Source organism: Cimex lectularius, unplaced genomic scaffold, assembly GCF_000648675.2.
Source record: "Cimex lectularius strain Harlan isolate CLEC.00 unplaced genomic scaffold, Clec_2.1 scaffold254, whole genome shotgun sequence".
Classification (NCBI taxonomy): domain Eukaryota; kingdom Metazoa; phylum Arthropoda; class Insecta; order Hemiptera; family Cimicidae; genus Cimex; species Cimex lectularius.
In genome coordinates, this window is record NW_019392818.1 from 484,624 (window position 1) to 503,731 (window position 19,108).

Below are 19,108 nucleotides of genomic sequence, written 5' to 3' on the forward strand. Positions count from 1 at the left end.
CATAATAATAAGTAGCATAATAAGAACATGGTATATGTTATAAAAACTATCGTTATTTTTATCCTTATAAAATGATTGAAGGCACTTGCAGCATGTACAGTAAATTCGACGACTTCGCACTTCCGACCGGTATATATTACGATGTTGTAACCATGAGAATTGTCGAACATAAATATTGTTAAATCTTTTTAAAAAGATAGTTCCTACACACAGTAAGTTGTTTTCAATGATCCGAATTTCGAGCCTACAGCTCATCATCAGGTCTTGCAATGTCGAGAGACGTGGTTGTACAGCTCCTTCAACCTGATGATGGGCTTTAGGTTCGAAATCCGAATTTTCGAAAACAACTTATGGTAAGTAGGAACTATCTTTTTAAAAAGACTGAACAACACACTCATTTCACCATTTATTTTTTCTATAAATATTGTCATACTAAACCAGACCAAAACTGAAAATGGAAATGAAGAAATCGTCTGATAAGCAAAATCAACTAGAATATGCGAGATTAGGATGTTAGATATTCAATAAATATTAAGGTTGAATTGGCTAATTTGAGTTTATCGACTTTTTTCTATCATAGGTCCTGTAAGGTGGACTTGTGCTCCTCCACATAGGGTTGGTTTATATACGTCGTTAGACATTTTATTATTTCAAGAGTTTTCTTGTACAACATCCTTATCACAAAAATAGGTTTTTACTAGCTTCATAATTTTGATAGTTATATTTACTGGTTTCGTCTTTTCTTCGCCCGCTTTTACTTCACAGTAGCGTATAATATGTACGGAGGTTTCCTCCTCACCTTGGCAGAACCTACGCAGTCTCTTCTAAATACCTATTGATAAGGGGACGTCCGTAGATTAGTTGGGTAACCTTTTGTGAATGTATTAATTAGCGTGAATATAAAGCGTAAGAGTGTGGATAAGCGAATTTAGAACATTAAATCGGCATAATTAGTTTAATATATGTGCACTATATAGGTAAATATTAGTATTTAAGGATAAAATTATATGGTAAGGGTTAACAGGACCAAGTTGTCGATAGACCAAGAGCAGGACAGTAAAAACTGAGATCTTTAGGAGTTGAAGGAATATTTAAGTTTAACGACAAATGTATATCATAACAAACTAACAGTTAGTCTATGTTTTGAGTTTTAGACGTAATGAAATCAAAAATTCAATTCAGGTCAGATATGGTAAATATGATGTAGTTACAGTTGAATTATCTTATATAAATATAATATAATATATAGACAGACATATATTAATCTAATTACTGTGATGTCATGTTCTATACTCATTTACTTATTTATCAGACCAACACAGAAAATGGACGTAGTGAAACACGTCTGATAGGTAAATTCGCGTGAATAGGTAGATCAGGATTATAGATATTCAATAATTCAATAAATATTGGTGGTCGGGCCAACTTGAGTTCAACTTTTTTACGTATTCTATAGAGTAAAATACTGCTATTAGTAAATTAAAACTATTTTAACGCAAATTGTTTATAAAAATGATGCGTAGAAATAACAAGCTGACCTATCTCATATGTACTGAGACTCCACATGTTGCAGACTCAAAGAGCGGCACATTTGAACAATGGAGACGGATTTGGTTAACCTTTGATCCGTCCATTTAAAAAATCATAAAAAACACCTAGTACAAAGTTCCTAAGTGTGCCTTGAACTATTTCCGAGTCACGGATAGATTCTACGGTCTGAGTCACCCGACAATTCGATTTCGAATCACGATCCGGTGCAGGCCCCCTTGGGAAAGCTTTCGGCTTAAGTCTAAGAGTTCACACAGCCCCGACTCCGTCAGAATTCGGTACATTTCCTGCTAACGATGGACGGTTTGATATTTCACAATTGTTTCAAACGATTTTGATCAAGGGGCAGAGATACCGGCACTGTCATTACAGAACCGGTCTCGTGCCTGCTATGGGTGGTAAAACGATAACTCAATTCCGGTCGTCTTTCTTTTTTCTTCCTGCAAATCCTTATTGAAAAAAAAATTATTTGACATTGAATAATCCTGTAATTAATGTCGGACTTGTGGAAAGAACAATTGATAAACTAGTTAAGTCTTTCATCGAGCAATTCATTACGAAATTATGTCAATAATTTTTTCTTAACCATTAGAAAACTCGTGAAAACTAAGATAAATTAAATTTGGCCGATCAGTCCGTTGAACAACAATATTTATTGTTTAAAATCGATCAACCAGTTGGTTTTGACTGTCAGAAGCTTTTCGACCTTTCCATCTTTACTGTCGGTCTATCTTAGTGTGATAATACTTATATTATACAATTATTGGTTTATAAAAGTTAAATCAAGCTCTACAGAAACGTTTTCTAAATTATTTCATTTGTACCACATCTGGCCAAACACTAATGCCAGCGCTGCACCCAGAGGACACATACCATGAGAAACGAGTCAATGCTGGTACTCAGCAGTCAGTGTGGGGGATTAAGGGGCAAAGAGGTCCCGTGCCCATCGTCGATTAAGCCGACATGGCGGGTTCTCAGGATGGAAATCTGTGGGGATAGAGAGGGCTCGAGCATTAGGCTTAGGATGAAGAGGTTAATGTTAACTTTGGGAATTGAGAACAGGTTAGTTCGGTGACAAAATAAATGTTGAGATCGTTGTGGATAGTGAGGTTAGTGATGTAGAAAGGAGCTTTGAACATTTGTCTGAAAACTTTTGATAGAAAAGATTGGATACGCTGGTTGTTGGATGCCTTGGCAGAACCCCACAGTTTCACTCCGTATGTTCTAAATGGTCGCAGTAGTCTTGTATAAGGTTAATTTAGTTTGACCGTCAATACAGATTTCAGTCCTACAGGTCTTTGTAGTTTTCCAAATCTTCTGTTGTTAAGTTGTTGTCCCTTAAGACTGATGTGGGGATTCCACGGCATTCTGCTGTCTAGGTATAGTATTAAGTATTTGACTTGAATGAAAGTCGGTATCACTTTGTTGTTGATGTACAATGGATATCAAGTCTATTTTCTCAATGTAACGTACACTGTGCCATTTGTCTTAATTTACTCTTGTTCTCCACTTTTTGCGCACCAGTCTTCGATTAGCTCGAGGTGTTCTTGATGTTGGAGGTAGCTTGTAAAGGATTTGAGTTAGAGGACAAAATTGCGGTATCGGCCGCGTAGGTAGTGATGATGGTATTGGGTTGTTTATTTTGTTTTTTTATTTCATTTTATTTTACTTATTTACAGCCCAAATAGGTCAGGTACCCAAGCATAGGGCAGTCAAGCTACACAACAAAACAATCATTACAATATAAACTACTAAAAAAGTATATAAAAATCAAAATAACAGCAAAGAAGCGCCAACATTTTTAACAAAAAATCAATATTATAAATATATTAATAAATAGCACAACAAAAGTAATAAATAAACCCTCAATTACATTTTATAGCTCGTTCAATATTTTTTTTAAAGATCTGAAGGGACGAGGAGAAGGGGTCCGCACTGATAGTGAATTTATTTAAGTACTGCAGAGCTGTGGGGATTAAATACTATAAGCCATATTTGGTCCTGTGCCGTGAAGTACTAAACAATTCATGGGTCCGTAGTTGACTCTGGGGAACCCTAAAGCCAATACAAGATAATATCTCCGGGGAGTCAATAAAATTATTTAGGATTTTCCACAGAAACATAACGGAAGCCAAAACTCTTCTATCCACCAGAGAATCCAGGCCTACTAGAGCAAGTCTGGCTTCATAGGAGTAATTATGGTAGTTCCTGTGATTGCGTATCTTGTAAAAGAGGTATTTCGTGGCCTTTCTCTGTACCCTTTCTATCATGTAAGACCCATCTAAAGAACCCGGCGACCAAACAACACTGAAATACTCTAGGTGACTGCGCACCAGAGATTGATAGGGTAATTTTATTGCAAAATGGTTCTTAAAGTCAACAGTTTGCCTGAGTACGAATCCTAAATTTTTAAACGATTTATTTCTATTGGCATGAATGTGCAGGTAGGTCAGCAGTACAGATGGTATAAAGGATGGGATCAAGAATATTCCCTAGTGGGACACGGCTTATATCTGTCTGATTTCTGTTTATTTATTTATTTAGCGAGGGAGAGAGAGTTTCAAAAAACGATCACAAGAGCCCAAGCACGGTACGTTGGATGGCAGTCCCACTTGCTCCCCCATAACGAGCCGTGCCATGACACTTCTTTTAGGTGGGACCCACATCCAGCGACCCAGATGACCACTGCTTACTTTACCAGCATTGCTACCTCTTCAAAGGGGTCTTCAGTGCCGAAATTATAAGATAATGTTATGTTGATCGATTGATTAAGAATGGAGGGTTATTTTATGCTGCACTTTGTAAGAGCTACTTTACTGTTCTGTACTTTTAGTTTATGTAGGAATTTGATCAACAGGTTGACAGTTGTGTTGAACGATGTAGGAAGACAGTAAATTATGAATAAAAGACAGAATGCCATGAATTAATTCAACAATAAAGCAGAAAACCTATTTTATGACCATCTCAATATCTCAATCAAACTGAACGATTTACTATGTGTACATATCAGTGCTTAAGGGTGTAAGTAGTTAAGTAGAACTGCGTATAATTTACCGAATAGAAAGAAACAATTCAAATAAATCATTTACCGGCTGCGTCAATAACTTGATTAAAGACATCCCGTCGAATTACGGCAGGCTTTTTCCCGAAAGGTCCAAGAGCCGAGGAATCTAGAACTGAATGGGAGGCATTGATAAAATAGTAGTGCCGAAGGGCATTAATCATGTTTGGACCGGCAGCCAGCCTGGTGCCTCCCTCCTCATTAGGAATTCCTCCGTCGTAAATAGTAGGTCGTTGTTTTTCGAATTAAAACGCCCGATCCTCGAATTTTTAAAGCTCTGGCTGGTGCACAAAGCTGGTCGTTTTCGTCTACCGGTTTGACGCAGTTGTCGAACGAATTTGACATATTTTATACGTATACAGACGTATACAGTGCAGTATATATAAAATTAACCAAATAAAACAAGTAATTAAAGCGTTTACAATTTTTTATAAGCTTTGTAAAAAAAATTTGAATTATCGAAGTATTATAGAATAAGCAAAGATTTTAACAGTCCAACAGTGGTTGTTTGCCTGCTGTCACACGCACTTGCATAGTCTTATGAACAATTACCTCTCGAAATCCGGATCACTGCAAATTTTTGTCAACTATTGTAAAAATAGTTTTCCTACAAAAAGCCGCTGGCTTGCTTCTACCTCTGAAAAGTCCACCCCTCTCAAGACCTGTATTCCTAAACGAAATTATTTCATTATACATACGGTTTGTGAAAAATTTAAAAATTTTAGAAAAGAATTCGTAAAGAGGTAAATTTGCGGTTTGCGTTGTTTAGTAGGTAGTTTTTTTCAGCAATAAAAAAAATGCCCATCCTACAATTGTACATTAACTTTGAACTTCGTTCCTGTATTATACAATAACAATTCTGAATTGATAACTCTGCATGCATAAACAACTATGAATTATTATATCCTTATATCACATAATAAATTAATCTTTTTTTTTCAGGCGAGTTGGAACAATTCGGCAGTGCATAAAACAAACGTAAGTATAATAGCTAAGACAAACAAATTATTAATTTAAAATTACAGCCCACGTATATTCGTATCCTTGTAAATCTAATTTATGTATATAAGACTAACTAAAAATTGCATGTCTAATTACGGTGTTTCGATATTTTACTATATTATGTTAGGTTGTTTGGAGATTGATTCAACTCTTTACAAATTGCACTTATAAAATAGAAGAAATTACACCAATAAAAATACACTCATGGACAAAAAAAGCCGGATACTCGAATTCATTTGTTTATTTTCTGTAATAATTAGGAATAAAGATTAATATATTTCTTAAGTCTCGATGGAAGGTAGTGGTCGACCGCGATGTACGACGGCTAAGGACGATAGTTTTATTGTTCTTACCGAACTACGCAACCGTCATTTCACGGCTTCCTAGCTAGGTAGTCAACTCCAAACGGTCCTTAATGTTCCCTCTAAAGCAATCAACCAAAGGCTACGTGAGAATAGCCTCTCTAGTCGCATCAGGTTCTCTACTACTGAAGAGTAGGAAAGCGACTATTCGCAAATCAGATGAGTGTCGGCTTGGTTTGTGACAATCAGATGACCGGGACCGAGTGTGAAGAAGTCGTGGAGATCGCTTCACTGTCATGCTTGAGTCACAGCCTTTTTAAAGACAGTCAGTTATCGTATGGGGTGGAATCAACGTCCTGTAACGAACTGATTATCATACCGAATGGATCTTTGACTGCGCTAAGGTACGTTGAGGAATTTCTTCTCGAAGCCATGGTCCCATTCGCTCCATTTGGGGACAACTTCGTGTTAATGTATAACAATGCTCAACCGCATGTAGCTCGAGTTGTCGCCCATTATTTGGAGGTTGTAGGGACTACCACAATGAATCCCAGTGCGTTCTCCTGACTTAGATAGCATAGAATAATATTTATGGGACATGATAAAGAGATGGGTTAGACATCGTTCTGTAGATTCAGTTCACCAAGAAAAAACCGGTCTCTTGTTTATTCGATGCCTAGGAGACGAAGCTTCCGCGAGGCATAATACGCCTTATTTAGAGCAAAACTAGATAATAGTCAGTTAAATTTCAATCAATCACTAAATGATTTTCCGTATGTTGTAATTAATATTACAATAAAAATACATATAGTTTTAAATAATTAATAAAATATGAGTGTATGGGTTTTTGTCTTTGAGTGTATTTTTAGCACAGAAACACCTTTGCTTGAACATAAGGTTTCCTAGAGTTTCCCGTGTGTGAACAATAGAAACCATCTGTTGATGATTTGTTACAAAATTAGATAAAGGCCCAGGAAATGTCCTACAATTGTACAGGTCAGATAAAATCTATTTCCACGAACTCATTACACCTTTCTTGTAAAACTGACGTGAAAACACCTGCCTCTTTTTGCCAATTTACCAACTTATAGATCTGTTTGTCTTGTTATTTAAGCCTTATTTCATAAATTAATACTATATGTATTTTTAAACATAACAAACTCTAAACGTATGCGTGTGTCCAGATGTACTTATGGTCGGACATAGTCCTAATATGCTAATGTTATAGATTTATTAATGCTACATGTGAAGTACCTAATGGTAAAGTTTATCTGTTTATTTCACTATGTATGCTGAATAAGATATTCTTCGTATTGAAAACGTATAAATATACAAGAAGGAAAATTTCAGAAATACAATATAAAAAGGGAAACAAATTTATACTTGTGAGCTTAAGCTTTCATTCTCAGTTTTTAAACACATTTGTCACGATTTCATTTCAAAAAAGTAAAAATAAAAATAAAATAAAAAAAAATACAATTTATTACATACAATTATTTCATACTGATCGCTCTTTCATCTCAAGCATTTAAGTTCCACGCAGAAATTCTGGCTCGACATCATGATGGATTATTTGGAGATCGTGAGGTGCGGTCTGGTGTGACGTAGGTTTTAGGACGTAGGACGTATGTTTTCTTTATCGTGCCAACGTTTCGATCTTTATTATGATCATCTTCAGGGCCTGTGATATAAACACTTTGATTGAGTCTAAAATTTCTAGCATTGCATAAATTCACTTTTTTCGCATCCTACATGTATTTGTATAATTTAAACAATGTTTATAAATCCCAGACCCTGATGATGATCTCAATAAAGATCGAAACGTTGGCACGATAAAGAAAATGTTTTTCTAAAACTTACGTCACACCAGACAGCATCTCACGATCTCAAAATAATCATTAATTAACAGTCACTAAAAACCACACAATTCTGCAGGATATTTTTGTTCTTTTGCGGGTTACAATTCCGCCTGCATCCGTTTACGTAAAAAGCGGGTAGGACGAAGACAAGACACCCTGTGTTGAGTAATCGGTAATGACTCAATGTTTTGACAACCAACCTGTGAACTAATATGAATAAAATATTTGCGATCGATATGTCACCTCCGTCATAGATCAAATGGGGAAAAAAAGCGGATATTCGACTTATCTCTTACGTACAAGAATCGTCATTTGACTGCAAACAGGATTACAACTCTTTTTTATCCTTTTTTGGAATGATCGATTGGTATAGCTATAAATACTGTTAGGGTCATTTTGAACGGACAAAATAACTGCGATTTCTTGGTGAGGTTATTAATGTTATTAATTACTTGATTAATTACTTTGAAAAAGATTGTTACATAGATAGCAATAAGTTACATAGATCACATAACTATAAATCGAGTGAAGAACTTATCCAGCGATAGCATTCGTAAATCATTGATTAATTGTAATCACCCGCACTATCTGAGAACAGGTCACTGGGCCACTGTCCTATTAGACATCGAGGAAGATTATTAGGAAGAGATCGGAAGGAAAGTTGTTGCACGTGAGGATTGATGTGGAATTTTTGTAGCTGGATCTGCAACTTCTTTTATAATTATTTAGGTCATTACGATGGAACGGTTGGAAAGATAGGACGGTGGATCTAAGGGTTCGGGATTTTAAGGTCTTGATTCTGCGGAGTTTGTAAGGGCTGGTTGAACCGCATAGGTCTATAACTTAGGTCCTATTTGGTTTCAGTAAGTTCGTCTCTTAATTAAGTACGCCCGACACTCCTGGAAAGTGAGATTTGAATGGTCATCAGATATGTAAGCGTCCTTTCATTCTTTGTCTCAATGTGCTAATCTCAGCTTTGCTGTTTGTGTCTAATAAATTTAAAAAAATCAATCAATCTGGGAATATTCTCTAATTAGGAGCACCTTTACTTTTTAGTTTTGCCCCTTTATATAGTTTTTAATTTTTGTATAAGTTGCAACAAACTCAGCAGACGGCTAAGCCATTGCTTAAAAAAAACGTTTGTAATAATTGTAAAGTTTTAATAAGGTTTCATTATTATTATATTATTATGGGTTTCAGTATTGAGTATTTGCCATCGAGGGATGTCGTATTAAATCTTACGTCCAATAGTTTTTATGTGATCGTCGATTAAGTTTTGGAAATTCCGAATATAAGGATTCCAGGTCAGTCGCTTATCTAATTACAGCACAAGGTAACAGTTGACGTATTCTACAGAAAGGGGGTGAGGTTATAATGAAGGCTATTATTAAGGTATGTTTTGGATTTTGTGGTGTAGAGTTTGTAGACCATTGTTCAAGGGAATGTAGGGGTGTCTGGAGTGTTCGGTGAGCTAGAACGAGGGTAGATAACAGCACTATACAGGGTGTCCTTTTTAGATGGCCCGGCTGAATTTCTCTTGAATTTCACCACTGACGCTATAAAAAAAAACCAAAAATACGTGTTTAATGTTTTAGTCTAATTTCAAATTTTTAACTTTTTTGGAGAAAAATTATTCAGGCTACATCAGGCCCAGTTCAACTTCAAAATTTTAAATACGGCCTTATACATCCTGACATATCATTTTAAAAGATTTTTTACGCTGACAACACTGGTCAATCGGATTTTAAATTGGTTAAAAAATGACAATGTTATGACAAAAAGAAACCAGCAGCATAATTTCGAAGAGGAGCTGAATATTTCACTTTACGCTCGCGAAAATCTGAATTCCTCCCTCCGAAATGTTGGCAGGGTTTTTGGTTTTTCAAAAAATAACATTAGAGATGTACTCCGGACTTTGAATTTTAAGTCGTACCGCTCTCATCTTGTCCAGGGACTTCGGGACTATGTCTTCCACACATCCTACGGACTGATGAATCAATGTTCACCTCTATTGGCATACTGAACCGTTGAGGTAATAGATTTATCACTACTTTTGTGAATTTTGAAAAAAAAAATTGAATGCAGATTTCCCAGCTAGCTATGGACATAAGAGATATTGAAATACATAATTTGTGACCGAGGCTAATCATGCTTATTTTATTTTATTTTTTAATAGTACAAACATTCATATCTAAAGGCGTGAAAGTGTTTCGCATCCGAACTTTAACTAGTTTTAATGTATTTTTCTAAATTCCCTCGTTTCTTTTTTTAAATACATATTTTATATGAATTACTTCAAGAATGAAACTAAGAAGAACGTAGCCAAATGAAGATTGAAGGACAAAGAAGAGAATCCGATAATAGCAAATAAATTTAACTAAAAAAGAAAACGAAGAAATTGAGACAAAGTGCTAAAGTACTGAAGCGTAAAGTACAGCGCCCGGTCTCGCCGATTTCGTGTTTTAGACGCGTTCCAGCAATTACCATCTGATGGGCTAATGTGTTATTTTCACTAATTTGTTATTTCGACCAAAAACGGTATGGTGAAATTAGTGTGTCTGCCAGTCCAAAACAGTTCGGATAGGCAGACCAGGACGATTCGAAACGACGAATGCCGGTTCAAAAAAATTGTTACCATTCTAAGCCGCCTTAGAATATCTATGTCACCGCTTGGATCAATTATTTGCCCTAAGAGATTTCAACTAGGATTTGAATAAATATACCGCAATTTCCGGCCCGTTGCAACGCCGCGGCGTCGCGTCAAACATGGATATTTGCCGCAATAGGAGTGAAAGGGAGAGGACCCACCTTGGAAACCGTACCGACAATTCCAGACAAGGCAAGCATCTCAGCCCTTTCCGCCAAAGGACCCACGAACTTCGTGAGAAAGAAAAGTGTGTGAGTGGCTCCGAATTGTCGCCGGCTCCGCCCGTTTGATGCTTACAATCCTCATCCGGCTCTTACTCACATTTTCATTCATCCGGATCCTGCTTCAATGTCTGCTAATGTCAGGCTTAGTCATTGGTATGTTTTCCGATGGGTATATTAGATTAGCGAGTTGGACTTAACTTCTAGGGAGTACACATATCAATTATACTTTGCTAACTCGAGACTTTTTCTTAGAATTTACTATATCCTCTTTCGAGTAATCAAACTAATGGACCTAATCAATCAAGCATAAAAGTCCTTCTTTGTTGATTTTTGCTTAAATAAATAAAATGCCTCAACTTAATAGTAGACTAATTAGGTTTAGTGATCATAAAATAATTACGTTCTGCTAGAATTTGTTAATCTAATTTGATCTCTCAAAGTTATTGCTTAATATTTATATATTTATGTATTTGTGTAGCCAAGAATTATGCCTGTAACAATACGAGAAACTCAGTTGTGTTCAGTAATCACAAGTCATTTAAACATTTTCAAAATTCGACCACACGGTTAAATTACAGTCACACATAGTGTCGTTGTATTTATACTAATTGATATTAAATCTTAATCTTGTACTGATGTGTAAAAAAATATTCTGAAACGGCATAAAACACTTCATCCATCAAGAAATTATCCATTTTTGTAGAGAAAGAGACTTATTATAAATTGTCTAACGTGCAATTGATAAATTGCGACATTTCTTTTGAGGGTGATGAACATATACTTGCCATTTTCCGCCCATTCTTGTCTGCCTATCCTCGCTGTTTTGGTGTGTCAGAGAGGAGACAAACCGATTGAGTCTGAATGAAAAAGAACGAATGAATGAAAAAATATCGTTTTATTTAAAAATCTCCAAATTTAGGTCGCGAACTAGTTCTCTTACATTTAACGCGAAATGAGAAAAAGAGTAAGAGAGAGATGAAGAGAGTGAGAGAGCGATCGGGGAAAAAGTGTGATAGACGAGAGGGAGAGAGAGGGGAATGAAAAAGAGATAGATAAACTTAGGCTGGCAAACATATAGACAGAGGAGAGAGAGAGAGAGAGAGAGAGAGCGATGAAGAGGGAGAGCGATCTGGGTAAAAGTGTGAAAGACGAGAGGGGAATGAAACAGAAATAGATCGGGATATGCTGATAAGTAGATAATAGAATAGGTAAACTTAAGATGACAAACATATAGACAGAGGAGAGAGAGAGAGAGAGAGAGAGAGAGAGAGAGAGAGAGAGTGCGAGAGTGATTTGGAGTGTGTGTGTGTGAGAGAGTGAGAGTGAGAGAGAGAGAGAGAGAGAGAGAGAAAGAGAAAGAGATTGATTGATTATCGCTTTATTTAACAATCACTCAAGATTTGGTCTCTAGGACCACTCTTACACCTAAAGAGAAAGAGAGAGTGAGAGAGTGAGAGAAGCAGACATTTCTGAAATTGTTGAAATATAGTACGGAAAGACCTTGTCAAATCTACTACCATAAATTAAAAAATAAATAAATAAAATATAAGCTGTAAAGTTAGCTCGTTATATTTGTTCATCTTGCAAATCAAATTTATGACTTACAATTAGTTCGAACATTACGTACTTGCTTAGAGGTCATAATTGACAATATTAATTGGAATAATTATGAAACTCTGACAAATCGAGAAAACCACGAAATTTCCCTAAAACTTATTTTCTATTTGATCGTATTTTTGATTTCCAATAGAGGTTTCGTTGTTGTAAGATGGTGCTGTGATGACCATTTTCATTAGCTGAAGGTGAAATAATGCGATTCCAAGACTCCTTGCTTGGAATGCGGCACGCTAGACATTCTCGACGAATAAACATACCTATGAGTAAGCATATTTTTAACAGCCAGTAGGGCAGGAACCGGATGAATGAAAAAGTCAGAGCCAGGGTGGTGACTTAACAGTGGAGAGCAGGTGGAGTCTGCGACAATTCGGTGCCACCTTTTATTAGAATTTAATGGTCGTTTTACAGGTCAGCTCTCGCATTTTTATTTAGTCAGAATTAACGAAAAAGCGAAACGTATGAAATATTTAAAAATAATATTGGGAACTTGAAAAAAGGTTTTTGTGTATAATATGGGGCAGGTCAAATTTCGTTTAAAATTAGTATTACTATTGTCCGATTTCAGTTTTTTATTTTTTTGAATACATTTTTTAAATTAAAACTGCCTAAAAAAGCCCAACCAAAACTTTTCATTGATTATTGTATACACAAGATTAAGTAAATTTAGCTTTCACGCAATGGTGTTCATATTAGTCTATGTTCAATATTGCTAAGCAATATTGTTTACAATCTGTTTTAAGTTTAAATAAGTAAGTGGGAAAGAAACTGTGCTCAATATTTATTCTGGACATTCACCCTGAAGGGTGGTCACTCCCCGACGTGCTGACCCTAGGCTCTGTACCTCAGAGAGTTCACCTACCACATTATGTGGCTAGGTCGCTAGAATCTCCCTTAAACAGATGCCCTGAGACACTCGCTTCCCTAGGTTAGGCTCAAACAGGGGCTTTTGACAGCTAGGTCATTTAAGCCCCTAATGCATACAAACTATAATCAAGCCTAAAAATAACTAAATTCCCTAATACAGTCACAAAAATAAATACATTCCTACATTGCACTCATTTTGATTAGTCGGTGGAGTACTCAATAATCCTCCTTCGACCTACACAATATTAATAATCTATGTAAATTATTGTCGATGGAATACTTTTATAAATATACCGCCATCGATCTTAAACACACACATGTTTGGAGGGTAATGGTGCCCCCCTTTAACATTCGCACTAATAAATAGACGCTCTCAATTAAAACGCATAAAACAGTTCTATTTACATTAAAAAACACGTTCTCCAAAAAGCGGAACACCGAACCCAAAAAATCGCTACTGTGCCCGCGAAGGACTCTTAAATTCGAAGGCATGCCTACACGTTCTCTGTAAGGACCCAAGAGATGACAAAGTTCTGTTATGTGGGACACGTCGATCAACCTTTCTCTCTCTGCATGGCAACCAGCGCTAGCTTTGGTGTGCGTTAATCAATGTTTTTTTTCTTTTTTTATACAGGGGCATCCGACAGCTTGGTCACAATCACACCAATAAATACATTCAAACCTGTATACATTGATCGAGATGCTACTTCGCCATCAGCCCCTCCCCATTCACACCAACATACATTGATTGCACTCATTCTGTTTGGTACATGGAGTACTCGATATTCCTCCATCTACCTGTTCCCTATAATAAACTAATCTAAATTGGGTCGATGGGGTATTTTTATAAAATTTCCGCCATCACTCCAAGCCAGACACACAACCTGAAGGGCGATAGAGAAGCTAATTCGCCATCAGCGACTCCCCATTCACACCAATAAATACATTCACTCATACAAGACACAGAAACACAAAACACATAACTTAACTTCTATATACAAAAAAATTCCCAACACCCTTAAACTCGATGTTGTGTCCGAGAACCCTCTTTACATCTGGCGGCATGCCTACTCGCGCCCTGTTAATCATTGTTCATTATGTAATTTTCAATAATTCCACCTGTTACATCTAGAATTAACAACTGGTCGATAACTAAATCCTTACTGATGTTTTTATTAGTTAGTGTTTTAAGAAATGGTCTACAAACTATGTATGTTGACATATTCTCCATTCTAACTAGCTTGTGTGATAATATTTGATCAATAAAACAAACAAAGTGATATTATTGAGCACAGGGGTCAATTGATTCGCTCTTAATCGATGACGTCTAACCGCCCACATGTCGCTCGACAACAATTCCCAAGCGATAGCCGTAATCAGCAGACGCTTACATCAATGAATAATTCACTCATTGCCACTATCTCTCCTATCGGTAAACGGACGTCGACAGCAGTTTGTTTACCGCATGGCATTTATTTTGTGCATGAAATCCGTCCGTGATATCGTGTAACAGGTGATGAAAAACGGCGTAAGATTACATTCGGCTCTTAGCTGTCCTATTTGAATGGAATGCTCTTATTAATAAGAAATTCAACACCGACATATGTGATTCGTCATGTGGTTCATTCAAAGAGCACTGTGTCAATGGAATAGGGCGATCGAGAAAGAATCAGCACGGTAAAAACGCTTTGTCCAGCTCCAGACCAATTCCGTGAATTTTCCCGTCGATAGACAATGAATGTGTGTCTAGGCACACAATTAGCAAAAATACAAATTCTTTGTGTTACATAAGAAAAAGACAAAACCATAAAGTCTTTAGAAACAAGTTAAACGTTATTATAAAACTTTTTTTACACAGGGACAATGAATTCCATGATAAATTAATAGAAACACATAAAAAATATACGTTTAAATTATTTATTATCTTTAAGCTATAAAATAAAAATGCCTTGGAAATAAGCCAACAACATCTTCAGCTCTCTTGATAATGGTTTCATGATTATGTTTCATAAAGTAAGACTCCTAGCTGAACTATTCAACGTTAAAAACATTCCAAAATATAGGAACTTCAATGTATGCGTTATATCGTACATTATTGTTATTAGAATTATATTTATAAACTGAACAAAGTGACAAAATATCGTCAATTATACAACGTCGTCCACAACCTTTTCTATAGACAAGATTGTAGAGATAAAAAGTGCAGATTCTTATTTGTGTCTGTCCTCGTTGTTGTAGTTGTTGTTTTGACTGTGTTGAGTTTCTTTTTTATTGATTACGTATATTCTGAAAAACTTAACCTGCTAGAACGTGCAGGTTCAGATACAGAATTACTATCTTTCTGAAATGTTGAAACTCATGATTCCTTTTGGTAATCTTGTTTCCAAATCTTGTGTTGATGTTCTGTTGCTAAAGTTGTTGTTGTGTTGGTATTTTTTTCACGTTTACGTCTGCACGTTTTTCTGATAAATATTGTAGGTATAAAATCTATTTGTTTACTAATTTTTATATTGTTGCCTTTCCGGGCTGTTGTTCTTGTTAAATATGTTATTACCTGCCTGGGTTGTTTTTGTTGATATTGATGTCGTGACCTGTCTGCTGTTGATGGTACTAGTTATACAAACTTCTTCCAGTACCTACACGTGCCTATTTTGGCAATATTTTTTCCTAATATCAGTGTTGGTTGTTGTGATGGTGGAGGAATCTCGTTAACGTAGATTCTGAAAAGCGTACATGCACTATACTTTAGGAAAAAAATAGAGATAAAATTCTCGTGGGCAATCTTGTTTCGTAAAACATATTTGTGTTATTTTTGTAGTGGGTCTGTCTTAGCTGCTGTAGTTGTTGTTTTATCTGTAGTCAGTGTCGTTTTTCTCGTTTACTTATATTATGAAAAACTTACCTGCTTTTTCCTTTGAAAACAATGCAAAATATATAAAAGTGAAGATACCTGGTAGCAACCTTGTTTCCCAAAACATTTGTTGATGTATTGCTGCTGTAGTTGTTGTTGTTGTAGTAGTAATTGTTGTAGAGTTTGTTTGTGCATTGTTTCTCTTTTCCGTACATTCAGAAAAACCTATCTGCACTTTTCTTTGAAAAAATTGTAGGTCAAAAATCTTGTTCATTAATTTTTATATTGTTGATGATGTAGTTACCTTGCCTGGTTTTAGTGCTGTTGTTGATGATACTAATGATAACTTATCCAAACTTGTTCCAAAGCCTGCATGCCTCTATGCACAAGCTTAGATAAAAGTACAGATTTTTGGCAATATTGTTTCCTAATGTTGTTGTTGGAATCGTGTCTTCGTCGTCAATGTGATCGTGGTGTTGTGATCATGATGTTCGATATTGGGTGTGTGTTGTTTTTTTGTTTCTGTGTTGTGTGTCTTTCTTCCTATTTACGTATGTTCTGAAAAGCGTACATGCACGTTCTCTTCGGAAAGATAGTGGAGATAAAAGGGCAGATTCATTTCACAGTCTTGTTTCTTAATATCTACGTTGCCGACGTCATCATCGTCATCGTTGTTATTGTTTTGTCTGTATTGTGTGTCTTTTTTCTCATTAACGTATATGATGAAAAACTTATCTACACGTTCTTATAAAAAACATAGTAGAGGTAAAGAGCAGAATACTTTAGCAACCTGGTCTTCTAACAGTTTCGTTGTTGTTATTGTTGATCTTGGCCGATTGTTGTGCTGTCCGTTCCGGTATTGTAGTGCTTATTTAAGTATGTTCACTTTCACTGTTAATATTATAGTGGAGATAAACGTACAGATGTCTTTTAGCAATTTTGTCCCGTAACAATATTTCTTGAAGCATGTGCGGAGAGAGAGAGAGAGAGAGAGAGAGAGAGAGAGAGAGAGAGAGAGAGAGAGAGAGAAAGAGAGAGAGAATTTGAGTGTGAGGGGGGAGAATGAATGAATCCAGTTTTATTTAGCGCCGCAGAATTTATTTGGTCAAATACTAACCACTCTTACATTCAACGATATAAATTGATTATCCACCTTAGAGAGAGATAGATAGAAAGTGAAGTACAAAGATGGAGGGAGGGAGAGGGAGAAAGATATATNAGAGAGAGAGAGAGAGAGAGAGAGAGAGAGAGAGAGAGAGAGAGAGAGAGAGAGAGAGAGAAAGAGAATGAGAGAGAGAGATGCCTTGTATTCTTGAAACGTTTTTGTAAATTTAAAACAACAAAAAAACCGATGTACAATAAACTGTTTATCTTATATAACTGCTTCTTTTGGTTGCCAGATAATGGGAACGTTATCTGCCCTAAAACTCTTATCACAATCGTATGAAATATTTCTTCAGTCGATCGTTATTTTAAATTGATTTAATTTTTCTATTATTATCTATTTCAGGTAAATACTAAATGTTTGTATATACGTTTTTTATTATTATTTATTGCCAATGCATTTCGTCCTGTGCCCCTGGTCAGGGCTGGCTGCTAGTGCTAGAATCAAATTCTACTTGTCTACGTACATTTTGCCAACTGAAACAATTAAAGCCTCCTCCTTTTGCCCTATCTCTCAAAAGATTTGCAAATATTTGTTTTAATAAATACCATTGTCATGACAGCTTTCATGTCGATAAAAATAGTAATTTGTTTTGTATTTTCCGTTTAATCTTGATTTTTTAAATGTTTTTTTAGTATTAGTTACTGAACCTAAAGTTGAAATTTGTATTGGGTAGGGTATAGCCGCCGCTCACGTTCCGGAATCGCCTAACCTTCCGCCTTAATATGTGTCATTACTAATTAATTATGAATCATTGTAAACGAACGAAGTGGGAACATAGCCTGAAGGTACAGTTTCCAATGTTGTTCAAACAAAAAAGTAAGTCTGGGCTATTAAACTTTAGACATAGAAAGTTGGACTTAAACCGTTTTAGGATAGAGTTTGAGGTTCTTCCTCTTGTGAAAGTTTTTTTTCCAAGGGTTCTCGCATTAGGTCATATCTCTCGGAGTGTCGGTGTTTTTGAATAAAAGCCCATCCTTACAGTGATGAGCGCCATGTCAGCCGTGGCGGCCACCGACGCCCCCACAGATTTATACTGCACAGTCAATTATTTTGATACAGTTTGAGCAGTTAGAATTTTGCAACTCAAATTATATAATGTTGTTGACATAGCACTTGTATGTCCGGGTGAAACTGTAATTTGCGAACTGTCTTGAGTTTCTTAGCCGGAAATAACTTGGCTGAAGGGCCAAGGTCGAGTCTCGGCCGCTACTCACTAAAATAGGCACATTTTTCAACGATGTTGACGAGAGTCATATAAGATTTGTTGTAGTCGATGAGGTAAGCATTCGGTAAGACAAAATGAATTAAGTCACTACTTTTTCCTGTCAAAGTTGAGAAAAAAACCCTTGAATCATACATTGAATACCATTTTAAAACAAAATTAGTCAAGTATCTTTTGACACTGCTAATATATATATATATATATATATATATATATTGATGCCCTTATTTCTTACTTTTTGGTTGGTTAAAAATCGTTTTCTTGTTTATATTAAAAATTGACACTTCAGTAACCCTAAAATTAATTACCCATGGTATTTTGAAAAAAATATTAGTAGAAAAGATAGCTAATTCTGAAAGTATAAAGCCATATACTACAACAATATGCCATTATTCAAAGAATAAAATTTTCTACTTTCATTAGTTTGGTTAATTTAAATTGAAGGTTTTTGAACAGAGACAACAGCTACCCTTTCCTTCAGAATCAAACAAACTCGCTCCTCAACAAACCACAAGTTATTTGAAAGAATCTTTATGCTTTGTATTCTTAAAAAACAGAAAAGCCGCGGATAAGCTGCAGAAATAAATCCAATGATCAGAAATGAAGGCATTTATTATGTTATTTTTGCTTAAATGCTTAATCCAACGTTTTCGGTTGAAGTAACAATTGCTCCCCGAGAGCGAGAAACGAGGAATCGTCCTTACCCGATTGAGAATAGGCCATACGCGGTTAACACACGTGCA

At 35.9% G+C, this 19,108-nt stretch overlaps 1 protein-coding gene and 1 long non-coding RNA gene across 4 annotated transcripts in view; one reads left to right on the top strand and one right to left on the bottom strand.

Annotated features, from left to right (window-relative positions):
• LOC106670563 overlaps positions 1 to 19,108 on the top strand; it is a 166,663-nt gene that overhangs the window by 71,627 nt on the left and 75,928 nt on the right. For both annotated transcript variants that reach the window (XM_014401032.2, XM_024228406.1), the window contains one exon: positions 5,552 to 5,587. The gene's annotated coding sequence lies outside the window, so the exon portion shown is untranslated. The remainder of the gene's footprint in view (positions 1 to 5,551; positions 5,588 to 19,108) is intronic.
• LOC106670564 lies at positions 15,050 to 16,763 on the bottom strand. Of its 2 annotated transcripts, XR_001341093.2 has the most exons (4): positions 16,280 to 16,763; positions 16,075 to 16,214; positions 15,679 to 15,844; positions 15,050 to 15,586 (listed from the first exon to the last, which is right to left on the bottom strand). It is a non-coding gene; the product is annotated as an uncharacterized LOC106670564 (long non-coding RNA). The 2 variants fall into 2 exon arrangements; XR_001341092.2 differs by having other exon boundaries at positions 15,050 to 15,844.